Here is a 19,047-nt window from a genome sequence, read left to right as displayed (position 1 = left end):
CTTGCAGAGCTGAACATAAAAACAGAGGTAGGTTAGTGACTTAATATATAAGTGACATTTATTAACTTCAAGATAATGACTACCTAATTAAAAGCAGGCTTGCCCTTATTCCCGTCTTACCCCTAGGTTCTTCATGACATTTTTTTCCCTTAGATTCCATATATATGTGTTAGCATACGGTATTTGTCTTTCTCTTTATGACTTACTTCACTCTGTATGACAGACTCTAGGTCCATCAACCTCACTACAAATAACTCAATTTTGTTTCCTTTTATGGCTGAGTAATATTCCATTTTATATATGTGCCACATCTTCTTTGTCCATTCATCCAATGATGGACACTTAGGTTGCTTCCATCTCCTGGCTATTGTAAATAGAGCTGCAATGAATATTTTGGTACATGACTCTTTTTGAATTATGGTTTTCTCAGGGTATATGCCCAGTAGTGGGATTGCTGGGTCATATGGTAGTTCTATTTGTAGTTTTTTAAGGAACCTCCATACTGTTCTCCATAGTGGCTGTACCAATTCACAGACTTACTAGAGAATGGACTTGAGGATGTGGGGCGGGGGAAAGGTAGGCTGTGACAAAGTGAGGGAGTGACATGGGCATATATACACTACCAAATGTAAGGTAGATAGCTGGTGGGAGGCAGCCACATAGCACAGGGAGATCAGCTCGGTGCTTTGTGACCACCTAGAGGTGTGGGATGGGGAGGGTGGGAGGGAGGGAGATGCAAGAGGGAGGAGATATGGGAACATGTGTATATGTATAACTGATTCACTTTGTTATAAAGCAGAAACTAACACATGATTGTAAAGCAATTATACTCCAATAAAGATGTTTAAAAAAAAAAGTAGGCTTGCCGATACTTCCATTTTGGCGATGATATTAACACCTTTATTGATTTTCTCTTTCCTTTTTTCACCCCACAGATCACCCCTCAGTGCCAAAACAGGACTGCATACACTATGGTTCCCACATCAGACACCGGCATCTCTCTCCATCCTCATCCTGTACTCTGACTTTGCAGCAGAAATGCATTCAAAAGGAAGCTTGGGTGAGGGCAGGGGAAGGCTCTCAGCTGAAGTTCAGACAGAACAATTTGGCCGCCACCCCTCTCTGGAAGAAGTCCTTTTTAACAGCCCTAATCTGTGGTTCCTAATTTGCCCCTCTGTCTAATCAGCATTTCTCAAATATTTATGTCCTACAATTGTTGGGAGATCTCGTGAACTGTCAGATTCTGATTCAGTAGCTCTGGGGTAGGGCCTAAGAGTCTGCATTTCTAAGTTCCCATGCAATGCTAATGCTGCAGGTTCATGGACCACATTTTCAAGTGCAAGGAGCTAAATATTATTTTTGGTGGAAAAGAAAACACAGTGATGGTGAAAGGCTATGTCCCCTGCCCCACATCTACTAAGGTGTCAGTGGTAGTCAATTTTGGAGAGCCCATTGAGCCCACAACTTCTTTGAGAATTATTATCTGACCCATTTCCATGGCATATCAATGGCACCCATATTTGTTCTAGGACCTTACCACTGCCCAGAGCTAATTGGACCAAGGATGGACATACATGTGCTCGAGCTGAGCCAATCAGCTTCTTCCTCTCTTGAAAATTCGGGGTCAGACTTCCGAGGGCCAGTCATGAGTTGCTTGAACCAGGGGATGTAAACCTCTGGAACCGTCATTGTACCTCACGTGGAAAGAGAAACGGGGACAGAGAAAAATAGCACTGGAGGAGCAGAGATGAGAGAGCACCTGAAAATCAATTGCCGCCTGGATTCTTGAAAGGTTTTTAGTTCCTATTTTCAGATTCTTCCTTTCTTACTGTGGGATCCCTGGAAACAGCCCTGTATCCTTTTGATAAATTCCCCTTTTTCTTGCTTAAACTAGCTTGAGAGGGAGTCTACAAATCCTAATGCAAAGAGAAGGTAGTTTTACTTTTCATCAGAGAATACACTGCCTGTCCCAGAGGTCAGGATCTTAGAGGAATAAAGAGTTCACGTCCATATCCAGTAGTGGTGGGCAACTTCCTGGGGCTACCTGTGAACAATCCTATGACCTTCTGTGCATCATTTAAAAGGAGCCTTTAATTCCTCTTGAAATGTCGGTCAATGTCAACTCTTCAAACTCTTTTAATAATTAAGGCTCTGTTTACTTCAGTCTATGTCCTTCCTTCCCATTTCCTTCAACGTTATTATCCTTGCATGCTAAGTAAAAAGGAACCCGGCCTATTCCTCCAGCACTCCCCCCCTAAGCAGGTGACTCGCATTCCACCCACAGGAGACAGGTGGCTGGCCCACAGAAGGCATCTGGGAGGTGGGAGCTATGATTTTTATGAGTTCCTCTCTCCAGTCTCTTATTCACCTGATTACCTGTTTGATCCTCCCACCTTGCCTTATCACACTCTTCCTTATTATAATCCTTGTAAATGTCTCTGATCTTCCACTTAAAATAAAAACCCAGTGGTTCTCCTCAGGTGGTACCAGCTCCTGGATTCCTACCTATCCTAAAGACAATTCCTTCCCCCACCCATCCAACCCCATTCATCCACTTGACCTCAGAAGATATAATTCCACACACACACCCCTTTCCATAACCACCAACACATCCCATCTTTCATGATATGTATTAGACTTGGTACTGGTGGAATTCACCTTGACAAGGCTAGCTTATGCCAAATGAGTCATCCCTTAGGGGTAAACAGCCCAGCAAAGATAAGCCTCTAACCTTCTGCCTCCTTGAGATAAGAACAGAATCTAGATTCACTTTTATCCTGAGATGCATGGTTACAGCTCCACGCCACTCTGCATTAGTGAAGTTTCCACCTTTTCATCTATTGGTGGGTACAAAAGTGTACAACCATCTGTTTTCATTCAAGATGTGTCTTTGGACATGTCTTCCACATCCATAAAGACTTCCATTCACCTAATACAGCTAAGAAAATTTCTATTGATTATGACAAGGTCAACACTTCATTATCTTTTCACTTATGGTATCAATTGTATACTAAAACTCCCTTAGAAGAACAAATATGTTCAATCCCAACCCCAATAAAAATGCAATATATTCATTTCCAATTTAAACTCATAATATATTTTTCATTGATTTCTCTAAAATGATCTATTCCAAAGTTATTAAAACTATGCCTATGAAGAATATTCAATGCCATGAAAAAACACTCCAGATATAATGGTTTTGGGGAAAAAAAACGAAGACATACACATGATATGTCCAAAGTTTCAAAGTATAGTTTATGTTTATGTCTGGAAATACTAGAAATAAATATAACAAAATATTATTAGTGATTATGTCTGGATGATAGGATTGAAGTAAATAGTTCATTCCTTCTTTGTAATTTTATGAAGTAAAAAAGATCTTTTCAGGGAATTCCCTGGCAGTGCAGTGGTTAGGACTCGGCACTTTCACTGCGGTGGCCTAGGTTCAATCCCTGGTTGGGGAACTAAGATCACACAAGCTGTGTGGCGCTCTGCCCCCTACCCCTCAAAAAAGATTCTTTTCAGTGCTCATGAACACGTATAATTAGAGAAAAAGTAAACATTACCTATATATCATGGCCTACATTCAGCAAATTAAAGTGATTCATGCATCTCCTTTGTTTTGACTGTCCTGCTGTAGTTCTGACTGTCCTGGAAGTACAGTTCACTACATTAATGTGATTTTCTGACAGGCTTCTTAAATTTTGTGTCGGAAAGGAAGCACTGAAGGAAGACTGCTGTGTTCTTTCCAAGTGCCTTAGACTGAAAGGATGAGATAAGGAATCAACCTTAGGGTTGGTTTGAAAGTGATAACACCTGTCTCTTGGACTAATACACTTGGGGTAGGGGAGAAGAAAAATGATGGCTTTAATACTTGTTTGTGTAACTTAACCTTTTTTTTTAACTCAAAATATGTTGCTTCCTACCTTCTAAGGCAATGTGTTCTCTTCTAAAAAAGCCCTAACTGTTCAAACATATTTAAATATTTTATTTCTTCAAGTATTTTCATGTGGAAAAATACAGAAAATGATCACCACTAAGTAAATAAAATTATAATTGCATGATCATCTGCCTTTGAAAATGTATAAAACAAGAAAATACCCTTCCAATCAGACTTATGAGTGATAAGCAATGTTATCAGGTACTGACTATGCATACGTTTGTGTGTACACATACATATGTCATGTCTCTGTGTATGGCAGCATATACATGTATATGTATGTGTACACACATAGTTATAAAGTAGATATATAAACATACATGTTTTAAGAAAAATTAAAATGACATCAAGTTTTACACACTTCTTTGCAGTTTGCATTTTTTGGAACACATAAAACACATTTCTCAAAGGGAACAACTAATTCCAATAGCATAGCCATTTAAAAATTTAATACTGCCAAATTACCCAAACAAACAAACAAAAAAACTATACAAGATATCCTGCCTTTTGGCCGGAACTGCCATCTTCCAGTAATTCACCAAAATGACCAACACAAAGGGAAAGAAGAGGGGCATCCACTGCATGTTCTCTAGGCCTTTTAGAGAATATGGAGCTGTTCCTTTGGACACATATATGCGAATCTACAAGAAAGGTGATATTGTAGATATCAAGGGAATGGGCACTGTTCAAAAAGGAATGCCCCACAAATGTTACCACGGCAAAACTGTGAGAGTCTACAATGTTACCCAGCATGCTGTTGGCATCATTGTAAACAAACAAGGGCAATATTCTTGCCAAGAGAATTAACGTGTGTATCAAGCATATTAAGCACTCTAAGAGCTGAGATAGATTCCTGAAACGTGTGAAGGAAAATGATCAGAAAAAGAAGGAAGCCAAAGAGAAAGGTACTTGGGTTCAACTGAAGCGCCAGCCTGCCCCACTCAGAGAAGCACACTTCGTGAGAACCAATGGAAAAGAACCTGAACTGTTGGAGCCCAATCCCTATGAATTCATGGTATGATGAATGTAAAGAAAATAAAAGAACTGGACTGTAAAAAAAAAAATAGATATCATCTACTTAAAAACTTTCTTGAAAGGCATATGGTTATTTTTATTATGATGACAATAATAAAAATTAAAACAGTCCAGGAGCTTGGGGTGGGAGGGAGAAATGTCTTCAATGTAAATGGTGGGTTGTTTTTGCTTCTTTGTTTCCTTAAACTGGGTGGTGATTAAGAATATTTATTATCTCTTTCTTCCTCATGCTTTTCATATATTTTACAAATATCATTTTGAAACTGCTCAATATTTAATAAAAATAATTTTCTAAAAGATACAAAAGTATAAGACAAAAAGGCTTCCTTTCCCATCACACCAGTCCACTCCCACAGTGGTACAAATAACTTGATCATTTCTGATTTCAACTCCTCTAGTCTACCTCTATACTTCTCTAGAGGCAGGACTATTCAATAGAACTCTAGCGAACCACATATGTAATTTTAAACTTTCTAGTAATACTTACATTAAAAACAACAAAAAGAAAATGGTAAAATTAATTTTAGCAATATATTATTTAAATAGACTGAAAATACTATCAGTTCAACATTATTCAATATTAAAAATGACTCAGGTATTTTAACATTCATTTTTTCATACAAAGCCTTGGGAATCTGATGTGTATTTTCCTTAGAGCACATTTCAATTTGGATGAGCCGCATTTCAATGGCTCAATAACCCTGCCTGGCCAGTAGCTACTGAATTGGAAAGTGTACCTCCAGATAATATGCTCAAACCCCTATTTCTTGATTTGTCAACTTAAAAATTATCATTTGACTCCACAGTATGCCATTCCCTCTTTTTCCTTCCCTTCACCACTGCTAATAGTATATAATATTTTGCTTTTCAATTGATCTGTAGACAGTTTAAACCTCTCTTCTTAACTCACCAAATTGAGGCAGTGTTATCTCACTCTATCTGTAAAATGAGGGATTAGGGTCCCTCCGTCTCCTTTCATATTCTTCCCCTTTCCACCTCCCAAATTTTCTCTAACAAACTACTACTCTCACATTGTCAAAGTTTTATCATTTATACCATGATCTGTACTATAACATTTTTACACAGTGATGTTTGTAAATTGCAAAATGAACAGCATTTACAATATGAAAATTACATGGTAACTACACTCTGCAGAAACAAATTGTACATGTGAAGGAAGAGAAGGCCATACAACACTGCTCTCACCTGTGCTGCTCCAAGAACCAGAACAAAGAAAACTGAGTCGAGAAGGGCCCGACTTAAATACTTCGTTAACTGAGAATATGCAGGGGTTTTTTTTGTTGTTGTTGTTTTGTTGTCGTTTGTTTGTTTGTGGTACGTGGGCCTCTCACTGTTGTGGCCTCTCCTGTTGCAGAGCACAGGCTCTGTACGCGCAGGCTCAGCAGCCATGGCTCACGGGCCCAGCTGCTGCGCGGCATGTGGGATCCTCCCGGAACAGGGCATGAACCCATGTCCCCTGCATCGGTAGGCGGACTCTCAACCACTGCGCCACCTGGGAAGCCCAGAACATGCAGTTTTCTCACACTTTCTCTTATAGAAATTTCATTTGCTTTTAGGATTTTAGAGCTCCCTAAAAATCCTATTCTGCTTTTGACAGCTTTTTTTTTTTTCTTTTAAAAATTTGCCAAAGAGCTACTGTCTTGGGGTTTCTTGTTTTTTGTATTAGTTTAGTTTATCCACCTATCCTTGGAACCCACATTTCTCTCTTTTATTTTGCTGCATTAATTCTTTTAGGAATGGCCTGGGGATGAGCAAATGTTTTAGTTCTTACTTGTCTTAAAATGCTTTTATTTTCCCTTCATACTGAATTTGTAGTTTGTTGGGAACAGAATCAAAATTCCTACCAAACCAAGAAGGTATCATTCTCTTGTCCTCTAGAAATCATCTCTGTGGTCAATTCCCTATCCCACTCTCATTTCTGGAATCTTTTAGCATCCTCTCCTGCTCCTTGGTGTTCTGAAATATCAGGAAAATGTGTTTAATTACCGATCCACGCATATGCTTATTCAACCTACTTTGCACTCAGAGAGCCTTTGTTGTCTGAAGATTTGGAAAAGTTAAAAATGTGTGTGTGAATGTATCTTTTATTTCCTCCAATTTTTTTTTCAATTTTCTCTTTCCAGACCCTCTATAAGAAAATGTAGGACCACTATCATGTCTCATCTTTTCACTCATATTTTCCAACTCTTTGTTCTTTTGCTCCATTTTTCTGGAAGATTTCTTCATCTTTTCACTATACTATTATTTTTTAAGTCAACAATTACACTTTAATTTCCAAGAATCCCTTTTTGGTCTGGAACTACTCCTCTTCCATAGGAGTCTGTTCTTAACTCTCCCTGATGATAAAATTTGGAATTATTTTAAGGATTTATCTCTTCTCATTTATTTCTGTTTCTTCTGGGTCAGTTGATAGGTTTGTTCACATTGATCCTTCTCTTTTAGCTGTCTGTTTTTCATCAGTATCTGCTGATTCTAGTTTGTTTGACCATGTTAATGAATGATCTGGATGCCACAGAGTAATCCAGATTCAAATCATTACCAACATGGCTTCTTCTTTGTTTCTCCTCATCAAAATGCAGACCATTCCATTTCTGGTCACTTCTGAAATAGTTCTTGGTGGTCACTTAATTCTGGATTCCCTAAGAACCATGAACTATTTGGGTTAAAAACTGGATTTTCTTGCTGCAGTTTTCAAAAGTATGGCAGATGAGGGTCTGATGGGACTTATTTCAAAATTAGGCTTTATCTGACAGATCAAAGATCATTGTTATGACTTAGTCATAATGGCTACATTGAAACAGATTCTAGAATTAATTCAGTGTTACAAAACTTAGTTGAAGAAAAACTAATTTCACTTACATTTAAGGTCTAAACAAATCAATAAATGAATCTATCTATTTTCATGCTATTCCCACTTGTACCATTTTAGGATAGCCTGCTAAAGCAAAGAGACGTTTGGAATTGTGTGGGTACCTCTATCCTTTCTTATTACAGTAGCTTATGCCCCCCCCAAAAAAAAACACAAAAAAACAAAAAACAACAAGTAAGTGTCCTGTGTCCAGAAAGACAATAAATACCACCTCAGACAGGAGGGTAAAGATCCTAAGACACTCTGTATGACAGACTCTAGGTCCATCCACCTCACTACAAATAACTCAGTTTCGTTTATTTTTATGGCTGAGTAATATTCCATTGTATATATGCACCACATCTTCTTTATCCATTCATCTGTGGATGGACACTTATGTTGCCTCCATGTCCTGGCTATTGTAAATAGTGCTGCAGTGAACACTGTGGTACATGACTCTTTTTTCTCAGGGTATAGGTCCAGTAGTGGTAAGTCAGAAAGAGAAAAATAAATACCATATGCTAACACATATATATGGAATCTAAAAAAAAAAGATGGTTTTGATGAACCTAGGGTCGGGACAGGAATAAAGACAAAGATGTAGAGAATGGACTTGAGGACATGGGGAGGGGGAAGGGTAAGCTGGGACGAAGTGAGAGAGTAACATTGACTTATATACACTACCAAATGTAAAATAGATAGCTAGTGGGAAGCAGCTGCATAGCACAGGGAAATCAGCTCAGTGCTTTGTGACCACATAGAGGGGTGGGATAGGGAAGGTGGGCGGGAGACTCAATAGGGAAGGGATACAGGGGTATATGTATACATATAGCTGATACACCTTGTAATAGCAGAAACTAACACAACATTGTAAAGCAATTATACTCCAATAAAGATGTTAAAAAAAAGATCCCAAGACACACAAGTAAAAACTAAAATGGTCTCTGTGTGCCTATCTAATTGCTTTTCTCTCAGACTTGTAGCAGAGCCATAGTTAAGAAAGTTACTGAGTGACTGTTCTATCTTAAAGCTCTCTGAGTTCACCATGCCATGCCATGAAATCCTGCTCTACTGTGCAATCGTCCCCCATGAGAACAAAGACTTGCTTACGAGGCTGAATGTGTAAGCTGCCTTCCACTGATTTCAACCTCAGTCTTTCCTCAAACCTTGCAAACACACATACTAAGGGTCCCATCTAAACAAAATCCTCCAACACTAAAATCCTCAGGAAAGTTTATTTCTGAAAAATCCATTCTCAAGTGATTATCCATTCATATTACACAACATTTACATTTTAAAAATGTGAATCATGTTATTTAATTTTCCAGCTCAGATGGAAAACACTGCTAACACTGGTGATACTTAAAAAGATATGTTGCCCAGGAGAGAAGACTATAAAATGTTAAATATCTGTAATGAAATGTAACAGCTACCAAAACAAGAACAGATGCCTCAGCAGATGGTGCAACTTGTCCACCCAATATCTTTTCTCCCTATTTCGGTGGGTAATGAAAACGAACCCAACTAAAAATACTTGCTTCCAGAGGCTTCCTTACAATTAGTGGTAGCTTCGTGACCCTGTTTAGTCCAGTGATAGACTAAATGTTGAGATTTGGGGATAAGTTTCTGCTTTTCTAATATAGATACAATGTTCCCCACTTCCTTTTTTTGCTTTCTGCTGGGAGTGTGTATGTGACACCTGGAGGTACAGCACCCATTTTGCAACCATGAGGCAATGATCATCAGGATGAAGGCTTATCAACTAAGGATGGTAGAGAATTAATATGGAGAGAAGCTGGATTTCTGAGGGAACCACTTAGCTTGAACCAGCCCTGTACTACCTACCACTGAACTTACTGTTATGTGGCCAAATATGAACCTATGTGTTTAAATACTTTCTGGTTCACAGCACTCATTCTTGACTAATGCACTGGCAATACCTGAACTTTAGTTGGCCCTCCAGTCATGTGTATACGAAGACTTTAGTGCTTGACCAAAATAGAGATGACTTTCTCTTCTGTAATATTTCCTTTAAATCTTAGATAGAGGCCCATGGCCCCTTACCAAAATCCTTTGGGGTCTGATATGTTTCAATGTCAGAAAGGTAATATGGTGCAAATATAATACACTATGCAATAGTCCCATCAAATCTAGCCATCACCCTTAAGTCCAGTGGTCAAAGTCCAACCTGCCCCCTATTTTTGTAAAGTAAGTTTTATTGGAACACAGCCATGCCTTCATTTACATACTGCCTCTGGCTGCTTTTGTGCTAGTCACAATGGCAGAGTTGAGTAGTTGCCAAAGAGTATGATCCACAAAGCCTAAAATATTTACTATCTAGATCTTTAGAGAAAAAGTCTGTGGATCCCTAGAAAATACACCAATATTTATGCAGTGAAACCTAGAGCTCTTCACCCAAAGTGGGATAAATAAAGACTATATATAACCTCCTGTTGGTTTGGGCATAATTTTGTCACTAAATTTATGCCAAACTTATGGGAAAACTAAATTTCAAAGCTTTAATGCTTTCAGAATTATGGAAAAAGGGACTGAGGTTCTGTCAGGAGATAGGAGCAATCTGTCAGGCTGATATAATCCACCATGGAGCAGTCAGCTCGCTGGCCAGTCCTTTAACGTCTCATAGCCCAGAAAGCTTAAAAAGTTCTATTGTCTGAGAGCCCTAAGAAATAAAGAGGCAGCATACTACAGTGAAAAGAACACCAGCTGTTGAGCAAGATGAATGATTTGTAATCTTACATTCTGCTGATTTGGGGTATATATTGTTCTTCTCTGAGTCTCTATTTTCAAATCTGTGGAATGGAACCAAAATGTTACTGACTCTGCCCAGGGCCACAGAGGATGGTAAGATTATTTGTCAAAGTGCTATGAACAATGCAAGACACAACACACCCATGTGTTACATATATTATTGGGCAAATTGGATATACTTCATTATATATGCTGGCATAAAAGTGTATTTTACTAGATATAATGTGTATTTAATTGTTAGCTTTTCCTCTTTTATTGAACAGAGTGTTTGATTGCAGAAAAGTCGAAGTTTTTCCAGTCCTCCAAAATGTCTGGGGTTCCTCATGATATTTCTTAATTCTAATACAAGGAAGCTAAAATTATACTTTTAATATTTTGCTGTTCTATGCATAATTTGAGCCATATGGACCATATTTCTTAGGGAGCTTCTTTGAATAGTTCACTTCTAATGATTATTCAAAAATGTTATGGGGACTTTATCATATTAATTTTTTATGCAATATAAATATTAGAAAAAACATATAAATGTGATAGATTTTTACATGACTTAAAATATTTTTGATATAACTTACAATTTTAAATTTCAAAAATCAGATTTTTCTAAACTAAGACTTTTTAAATCATGGAGTTCACACAGTTAAAATACTGATTTACTTTCAAACGTAAGAGTAAGAATTGCTATTATTGCTTAACTCCTATATTTCTCCAAGTGCTCAGTCTTCACATACTTGTTTACACAATCTCGAATAAAAACATTTATACTTTAATAATAATTTCCAGAAGCTGATAGGATTCTCTTAATATGTAAATAAATAAATACTACCTAATACATAGCTGTTTTATTACATAGCCTAAATGTTACATGGCCTACATTTTAGAGAAGTCCTTTTGTTAGATTTGACAGCAATTACTCATCGTGGAAATGTATCCTGTACAGAAGCCCTTCTACCAAGAAACGGGTTAGATTTCAAAAGGCTGTCAATCAGCCCCTTTGTTCATGAGTCCACATGACCACGACAGTGCCTCTTAGAGCTGGGCAAACTGAATACACTTTTGTTTTAAAGTGGCCTTGTCTGTACTAATGAGAGCCTCCCAGGTGAAGGTTCCTAGTAGAGAAGCACCTATTTTTTTCCAAGTCTGCGCTGCTAAAGTTCCCTCCTCAGAAGAGAAGCTCAGGTGGTATAGTTTGCAATGGAGGCATGTAAATATGCAAGCCTATGTTTTGAGGTCTGTGTACACTTTGAGTCTCCAGGAACCCAGACGAAGTGTACATGAGCAGATTACAAGGTACCCAAACATGGTCATAAAAATCACATCTCAGTTAGAGCTCATAGATTCAGAGCTGCTTTAAATGAGTAGACTTCATACCCACCTCATTGGAGCTCATCATCAACGAGAAGGCAAAACATAATCAACGAAACAAAGGCAGAATTATGAGCACCTAAAGGAAATTAATTCTGGAAATGTATAAGGTGGGAAGTGTAAGAACTAAGAAAAGGACACTGTGGATGAAACACTGAGGCAGAGGCAATGAATAACACAACAACAAAGAAGCAAGATGCATCTTCACTAGGGCTGAAGCAGAGGTGAGGAGTTGGAAGAAAAGGCAGCCCTTGATGGGCTTCCAGATCGGGTTTGAATACAGATCAGCACAGCCTAACGTGTCAGCTACCTGGGAGAATAAAGAAGGTAAGCTATGGTGAAACTGTTGACTGGGAAACAGAGGAAAAAGTTAGCCAGATTGAATGGAGAAAAGAGACCAAGAGAGTGTGACCCAAGCAAGTATAGCAGATACCAGCCAGACACGGATTCCTACAGAAAATATCCACAGAACAAGGGAAGCAAATATGGAAACCACTCTTGGTTACTTAAGAACTACCACTACCATAGTGCTGGGGTTGCAATGTGTCTGAATTGAGGGGACGAATCAGGATTGGTCTAGACCAGCAGTTCTCACACTTGGCTGAATATTGGAATAACCTGGAAAGCTTCAATGAAATACTGATGTCTGGACCCGATAGAAAGTCTGATTCCAAGGTTCTCGGGTGGATGTAAGCAACAGTGTTTTCTAAAGTTCCCAGTCATTTTAAATCCTAGCCAAAGTTGAGTACAGCTTAAGCTTTAATGTGCATTAAATTAAATTAAAATATAGATTTTGACTGAATAGATCCAGGGTGGGACCCAAGATTTAGCAGTTCTAACAAGCTCTCAGAAAATGCTGTCACTGCTGGTCCCTGGGCCATGTTTTGAGTAGTGAGGGCCTAGTCCTGCCTTTTCCAATACAACAGCAACCAGCCACTTGAAACGTGACTGATGTGACTGAGGAACCAAATTTTTCATTTAATTTAAATTAAATTAAATTTAAAATCTGAAACATGATTTGATTATTGGAAAATATTTAATTATGCATGGAGCAATTTGGTGAACACCTTTTCAATTGATATCTAAATACAGATCAAACATCTCTAATGAAAATTTAGCATCTGAATTGAAATGTAGTATAAGCATAAAATATGGACTCGATTTCAAAGATTTAGTATGAAATAAAGAAATAAAATATCTCATTGGCAATTTTTTTATATTGCTTACATGTTGAAATGATAATGGTCTAGATATACTGGGTTAAATAAAACATTATTAAAATTAATTTTACCTGTTTTTTTTTTCTTTTTTTAAAAATGTGGCTACTAGAAAATCTTAAATTATATATATGGCTAGCTTTATATTATTTTTGGACAGCACTGGTCAAGAAAAAAGGCAAATGAGGCTTTCCTGTTTCATGTTGTCAGTAATTGATCTAATGCATGAATATCTGACACAAAACTAGATGATGGGAACCAAGGGGAAGCTGTAGCAGGCCTCCTGAGAAAGAAATCATTTCTTAATAAAAAAAAAGAAAGGCTGGGAGTTCCCTGGTGGTCTAGTGGTCAGGATTCAGCGTTTTCACTGACATGGACCGGGTTCAGTCTCTGGTCAGGGAACTGAGATCGTGCAAGCATTGCCAGGTGGCCAAAATTTAAAAAAAAAAAAAAATCCACATAAGAAAAAGTCCTTTGTCCATGCCTCCTTCCATGCCTACTTTGCCCCTGTCTCCTTCTAGCTTTTTTTTTTTTTTTTCAGTACACAGGCCTCTCACTGTTGTGGCCTCTCCCATTGTGGAGCCCAAGCTCCAGACGTGCAGACTCAGCGGCCATGGCTCATGGGCCTAGCCACTCCACGGCACGTGGGATCTTCCCGGACCGGGGCGCGAACCTGTGTCTCCTGCATCGGCAGGTGGACTCTCAACCACTGTGCCACCAGAGAAGCCCCTTCTAGCTGTATTTCAATGCAGCTAAGAGAGGATAAAATGCATAGAGTTGGCAGCCATTTTACCACCATGAGGAAACAGGACCCTGGTCCCTAAATACTCCTTTAGTATTTGCAAATACTAAAGGTTGCAAATCAAAATAAGACCCTCCATCTTTGAATTTATTTATTTGAAGAGATTATAATTGAAAACTTCCCTAACATGGGAAAGGAAATAGCCACCCATGTCCAGGAAGTGCAGAAAGTCCCATACAGGATAAACCCAAGGAGAAATATGCCAGGACACATAGTAATCAAATTGGCAAAAATTAAAGACAAAAAAAATTATTAAAAGCAGCAAGGGAAAAATGACAAATAACATACAAGGGAACTCCCATAAGGTTAACAGCTGATTTCTCAGCAGAAACTCTGCAAGCCAGAAGGGAGTGGCATGATATACTTAAAGTGATGAAAGGGAAGAAGCTACAACCAAAATTAATCTACCTGGCAAGGATCTCATTCAGATTCCATGGAGAAATCAAAAGCTTTACAGACAAGCAAAAGCTAATAGAATTCAGCACCACCAAACCAGCTCTACAACAAATGCTGAAGGAACTTCTCTAAGTGGAAGAAACAAGAGAAGAAAAGGACCTACAAAAACAAACCCAAAACAATTAAGAAAATGGTAATAGAAACATACATATCAATAATTACCTTAAACGTGAATGGATTAAATGCTCCAAGAAAAAGGGAGAGGCTTGCTGAATGCATACAAAAACAGGACCCATATATATGCTGTCTACAAGAGACCCACTTCAGACCTAGGGACATATAGAGACTGAAAGTGAGGGATTGGAAAAAGATATTCCATGTAAATGGAAATCAAAGGAAAACTGGAGCAGCAGTACACATATCAGATAAAATAGACTTTAAAATGCAATGTTGGGCTTCCCTGGTGGCACAGTGGTTGAGAGTCTGCCTGATAATGCAGGGGACACGGGTTCGAGCCCTGGTCTGGGAGGATCCCACATGCTGCGGAGCGACTGGGCCCGTGAGCCACAACTACTGAGTCTGAGCGTCTGGAGCCGGTGCTCTGCAACAAGAGAGGCCGCAATAGTGAGAGGCCAGTGCACCACGATGAAGAGTGGCTCCCACTTGCCGCAACTAGAGAAAGCCCTCGCACGGAAACGAAGACCCAACACAGCAAAAATAAATAAATTAATTTAAAAAAAATGCAATGTTACAAGAGACAAAGAAGGACACTACATAATGATCAAGGGATCAATCCAAGAAGAAGATATAACAATTATAAATATGTATGTACCCAGCATAGGAGCACCTCAATACATAAGGCAACTGCTAACAGCTAAAAAGGGGAAATCGACAGAAACACAATAATAATGGGGGACTTTAATAACTCACTTACACCAATGGACATATCATCCAAAGAGAAAATTAATACAGAAACACAAGCTTTAAATGACACAACAGACCAGGTAGATTTAATTGATATTTATAGGACATTCCATCCAAAAAGAGCAGATTACACTTTCTTCTCAAGTGCGCACGGAACATTCTCCAGGATAGATCACATCGTGAGTCACAAATCAAGCTCCAGTAAATTTAACAACATTGAAATCATATCAAGCATCTTTTCTGACCACAAAGCTATGAGATTAGAAATGAATTACAGGGAAAGAAATGTAAAAGCCACAAACACATGGAGGCTAAACAATACATTACTAAGTAACCAAGAGATCACTGAAGAAATAAAAGAGGAAATAAAAAATACCTAGAGACAAATGACAATGAAAACACGATGATCCAAAGCCTATGGGATGCAACAAAAGCAGTTCTAAGAGGGAAGTTTATAGCTATACAAGGCCACCTCAAGAAGAAAGAAAAATCTCAAATAAAAAAAAAAAATCTAACCTTACACCAAAAGGAACTAGAGAAAGAAGAACAAACAAAAACTGAATTTAGCAGAAGGAAAGAAATCATAAAGATCAGAGTAGAAATACAGGAAATAGAAAAAAAGAAACAATAGCAAAGATCAATAAAACTAAAAGCTGGTTCTTAGAGAAGATAAATAAAATTGATAAACCATTAGCCAGACTCATTAAGAAAAAGACGGAGAGGACTCAAATCAATAAAATTAGAAATGGAAAAGGGGAGTTAACAACAGACACTGCAGAAACACAAAGCATCCTAAGAGACTAATACAAGCAACTCTATGCCAATAAAATGGACAACCTGAAGGAAATGGACAAATTCTTAGAAAGGTATAACCTTCCAAGACTGAACCAGGAAGAAATAGAAAATATGAACAGACCAATCACAAGTAATGAAATTGAAACTGTGATTAAAAATCTTCCAACAAACAAAAGTCCAGGATCAGATGGCTTCACAGGTGAATTCTATCAAACATTTAGAGAAGAGCTAACACCCATCCTTCTCAAACTCTTCCAAAAAAGTGCAGAGGAAGGAACACTCCCAAACTCATTCTATGAGGCCACCATCATCCTGATACCAAAACCAGACAAAGATACTACAAAAAAAGAAAACTACAGACCAATATCACTGTTGAATATAGATGCAAAAATCCTCAATGAAATACTAGCAAACAGAATCCAACAACACATTAAAAGGATCATACACCATGATCAAGTGGGATTTATCCCAGGGATGCAAGGATTCTTCAATATATGCAAATCAATCAATGTGATACACCATATCAACAAACTGAATAATAAAAACCATATGATTACCTCAATAGATGCAGAAAAAGCTTTTGATAACAGTCAACACCTATTTATGATAAAAATTCTCCAGAAAGTGGGCATAAAGGGAACCTGCTTCAACATAATAAAGGTCATATATGAAAAACCCACAGCAAACATCATTCTCAATGGTGAAAAACTGAAAGCATTTCCTCTAAGATCAGGAACAAGACAAGGATGTCCACTCTCACCACTATTATTCAACATAGTTTTGGAAGCCCTAGACAAGCAATCAGAATAAAAAGATATAAAAGGAATCCAAATTGATAAAGAAGTAAAACTGTCACTGTTTACAGATGACATGATGCTATACATAGGGAATCCTAAAGATGCCAAGACAAAACTACTATAGCTAATCAATGAATCTGGTAAAGTTGCAGGATACAAAATTAATGCACAGAAATCTCTTTCATTCTTATATACTAATGATGAAAAATCTGAAAGAGAAATTAAGGAAACACTCCCATTTACCATTCCAACAAAAAGAATAAAATACCTAGGAATAAACCTACCTAGGGAGACAAAAGACCTGTATGCAGAAAACTATAAGACACTGATGAAAGAAATTAAAGATGATACAAACGGATGGAGTGATACACCATTTTCTTGGATTGCAAGAATCAATATTGTAAAAATGACTATACTACCCAAAGCAATCTACAGATTCAATACAATCCCTATTAAATTACCAATGGCATTTTTTTACAGAACTAGAACAAAAAATCTTAAAATTTGTATGGAGACACAAAAGACCTCGAATAGCCAAAGCAGTCTTGAGGGGAAAAAATGAAGCTGAAGGAATCAGACTCCCTGTCTTCAGACTATACTAAAAAGTTACAGTAATCAAGACAATATGGTACTGGCACAAAAACCGAAAGATAGATCAATGGATAAGATAGAAAGCCCAGAGATAAACCCTCGCACCTATGGTCAACTAATCTATGAAAAAGGAGGCAAGGATATACAATGGAGATAAGACAGTATCTTCAGTAAGTGGTGCTGAGAAAACTGGACAGCTACATGTAAAAGAATGAAATCAGAACACTCCCCAACACCATACACAAAAATAAACTCAAAATGCATTAGAGACCTAAATGTAAGACTGGACACTATAAAACTCTTAGAGGAAAACATAGGAAGAACACTCTTTGACATACATCACAGCAAGGTCTTTTTTGATCCACCTCCTAGAGTAATGGAAATAAAAACAAAAATAAACATGGGACCTAATGAAACTTAAAAGCTTTTGCACAGCAAAGGAAACCATAAACAAGACGAAAAGACAACCCTCAGGATGAGAGAAAATATTTGCAAACGAATCAATGGACAAAGGATTAATATCCAAATATATAAACAGCTCATTCTGTTCAATATTAAAAGAAAAAAAAAACCCAATCCAAAAATGGGCAGTAGACATTTCTCCAAAGAAGACATACAGATGGTGAAGAAGCACATGAAAAGCTTCTCAACATCACTAATCATTAGAGAAATGCAAATCAAAACTACAATGAGGTATCACCTCACACCAGTGAGAATGGGCATCATCAGAAAATCTACAAACAGCAAATGCTGGAGAGGGTGTGGAGAAAAGGGAACCCTCTTGCACTGTTGGTGGGAATGTAAATTGATATAGCCACTATGCAGAACAGTATGGACGTTCCTTAAAAAATGAAAAATTGACTTACCATATTACCCAGCAATCCCACTACTGGGCATATACCCAGAGAAAACCATAATTCAAAAAGACACATGCACCCCAATGTTCATTGCAGCCCTATTTACAATAGCCAAGTCATGGAAGCAACCTAAATGCCCATCGACTGACGAATGAATAAAGAAGATGTGGCACATATATACAGTGGAATATTAGCCATAAAAAGGAATGAAATTGGGTCATATGTAGAGACATGGATGGATCTAGAGACTGTCATACAGAGTGAAGTAAGTCAGAAAGAGAAAAACAAATATCATATATTAACACATATATGTAGAGCCTAGAAAAATGGTACAGATGAACCAGTTTGCAGGGCAGAAATTGAGACACAGATGTAGAGAACAAACGTATGGACACCAAGGGGGGAAAGTGGCAGGGGGTAGGATTGGTGGGATGATTTGGGAGATTGTGATTGACATGTATGCACTGATGTGTATAAAATGGATGACTAATAAGAACCTGCTGTACAAAAAAATAAATAAAATAAAATTCAATAAAAAAAATTAAAAAGGAGAAGTAATTGTCAAAAAAATAAAAGCCTCAAGGTCAAGAGAATTTAGGTGGTTTGGAAGATAGAAAAATTCAAATGTCAATGCAAATGTAAATGTCAGTCACATGAAGACCTCCAGTATTCAAGTAAAAATAATTCTACATT

The 19,047-nt window shown here is 37.8% G+C and overlaps 1 protein-coding gene and 1 pseudogene across 2 annotated transcripts in view; one reads left to right on the top strand and one right to left on the bottom strand.

The window, feature by feature from the left end:
* The window catches only part of PLCB4 (phospholipase C beta 4), a 421,917-nt gene that overhangs the window by 216,339 nt on the left and 186,531 nt on the right, over positions 1-19,047 (bottom strand). The gene's annotated exons all lie outside the window — the stretch shown is intronic.
* LOC308629001 (large ribosomal subunit protein eL21-like) lies at positions 4,484-5,162 on the top strand (annotated as a pseudogene). Its single transcript has one exon. The product of its transcript is annotated as a large ribosomal subunit protein eL21-like (transcript).

Source organism: Mesoplodon bidens, assembly GCF_964165515.1.
Source record: "Mesoplodon bidens genome assembly, chromosome: 15".
Taxonomy (NCBI): Eukaryota; Metazoa; Chordata; class Mammalia; order Artiodactyla; family Ziphiidae; genus Mesoplodon; species Mesoplodon bidens.
Note: the sequence above shows the minus strand (reverse complement) of the source record. Positions and strands in the feature narration are given on the sequence as shown.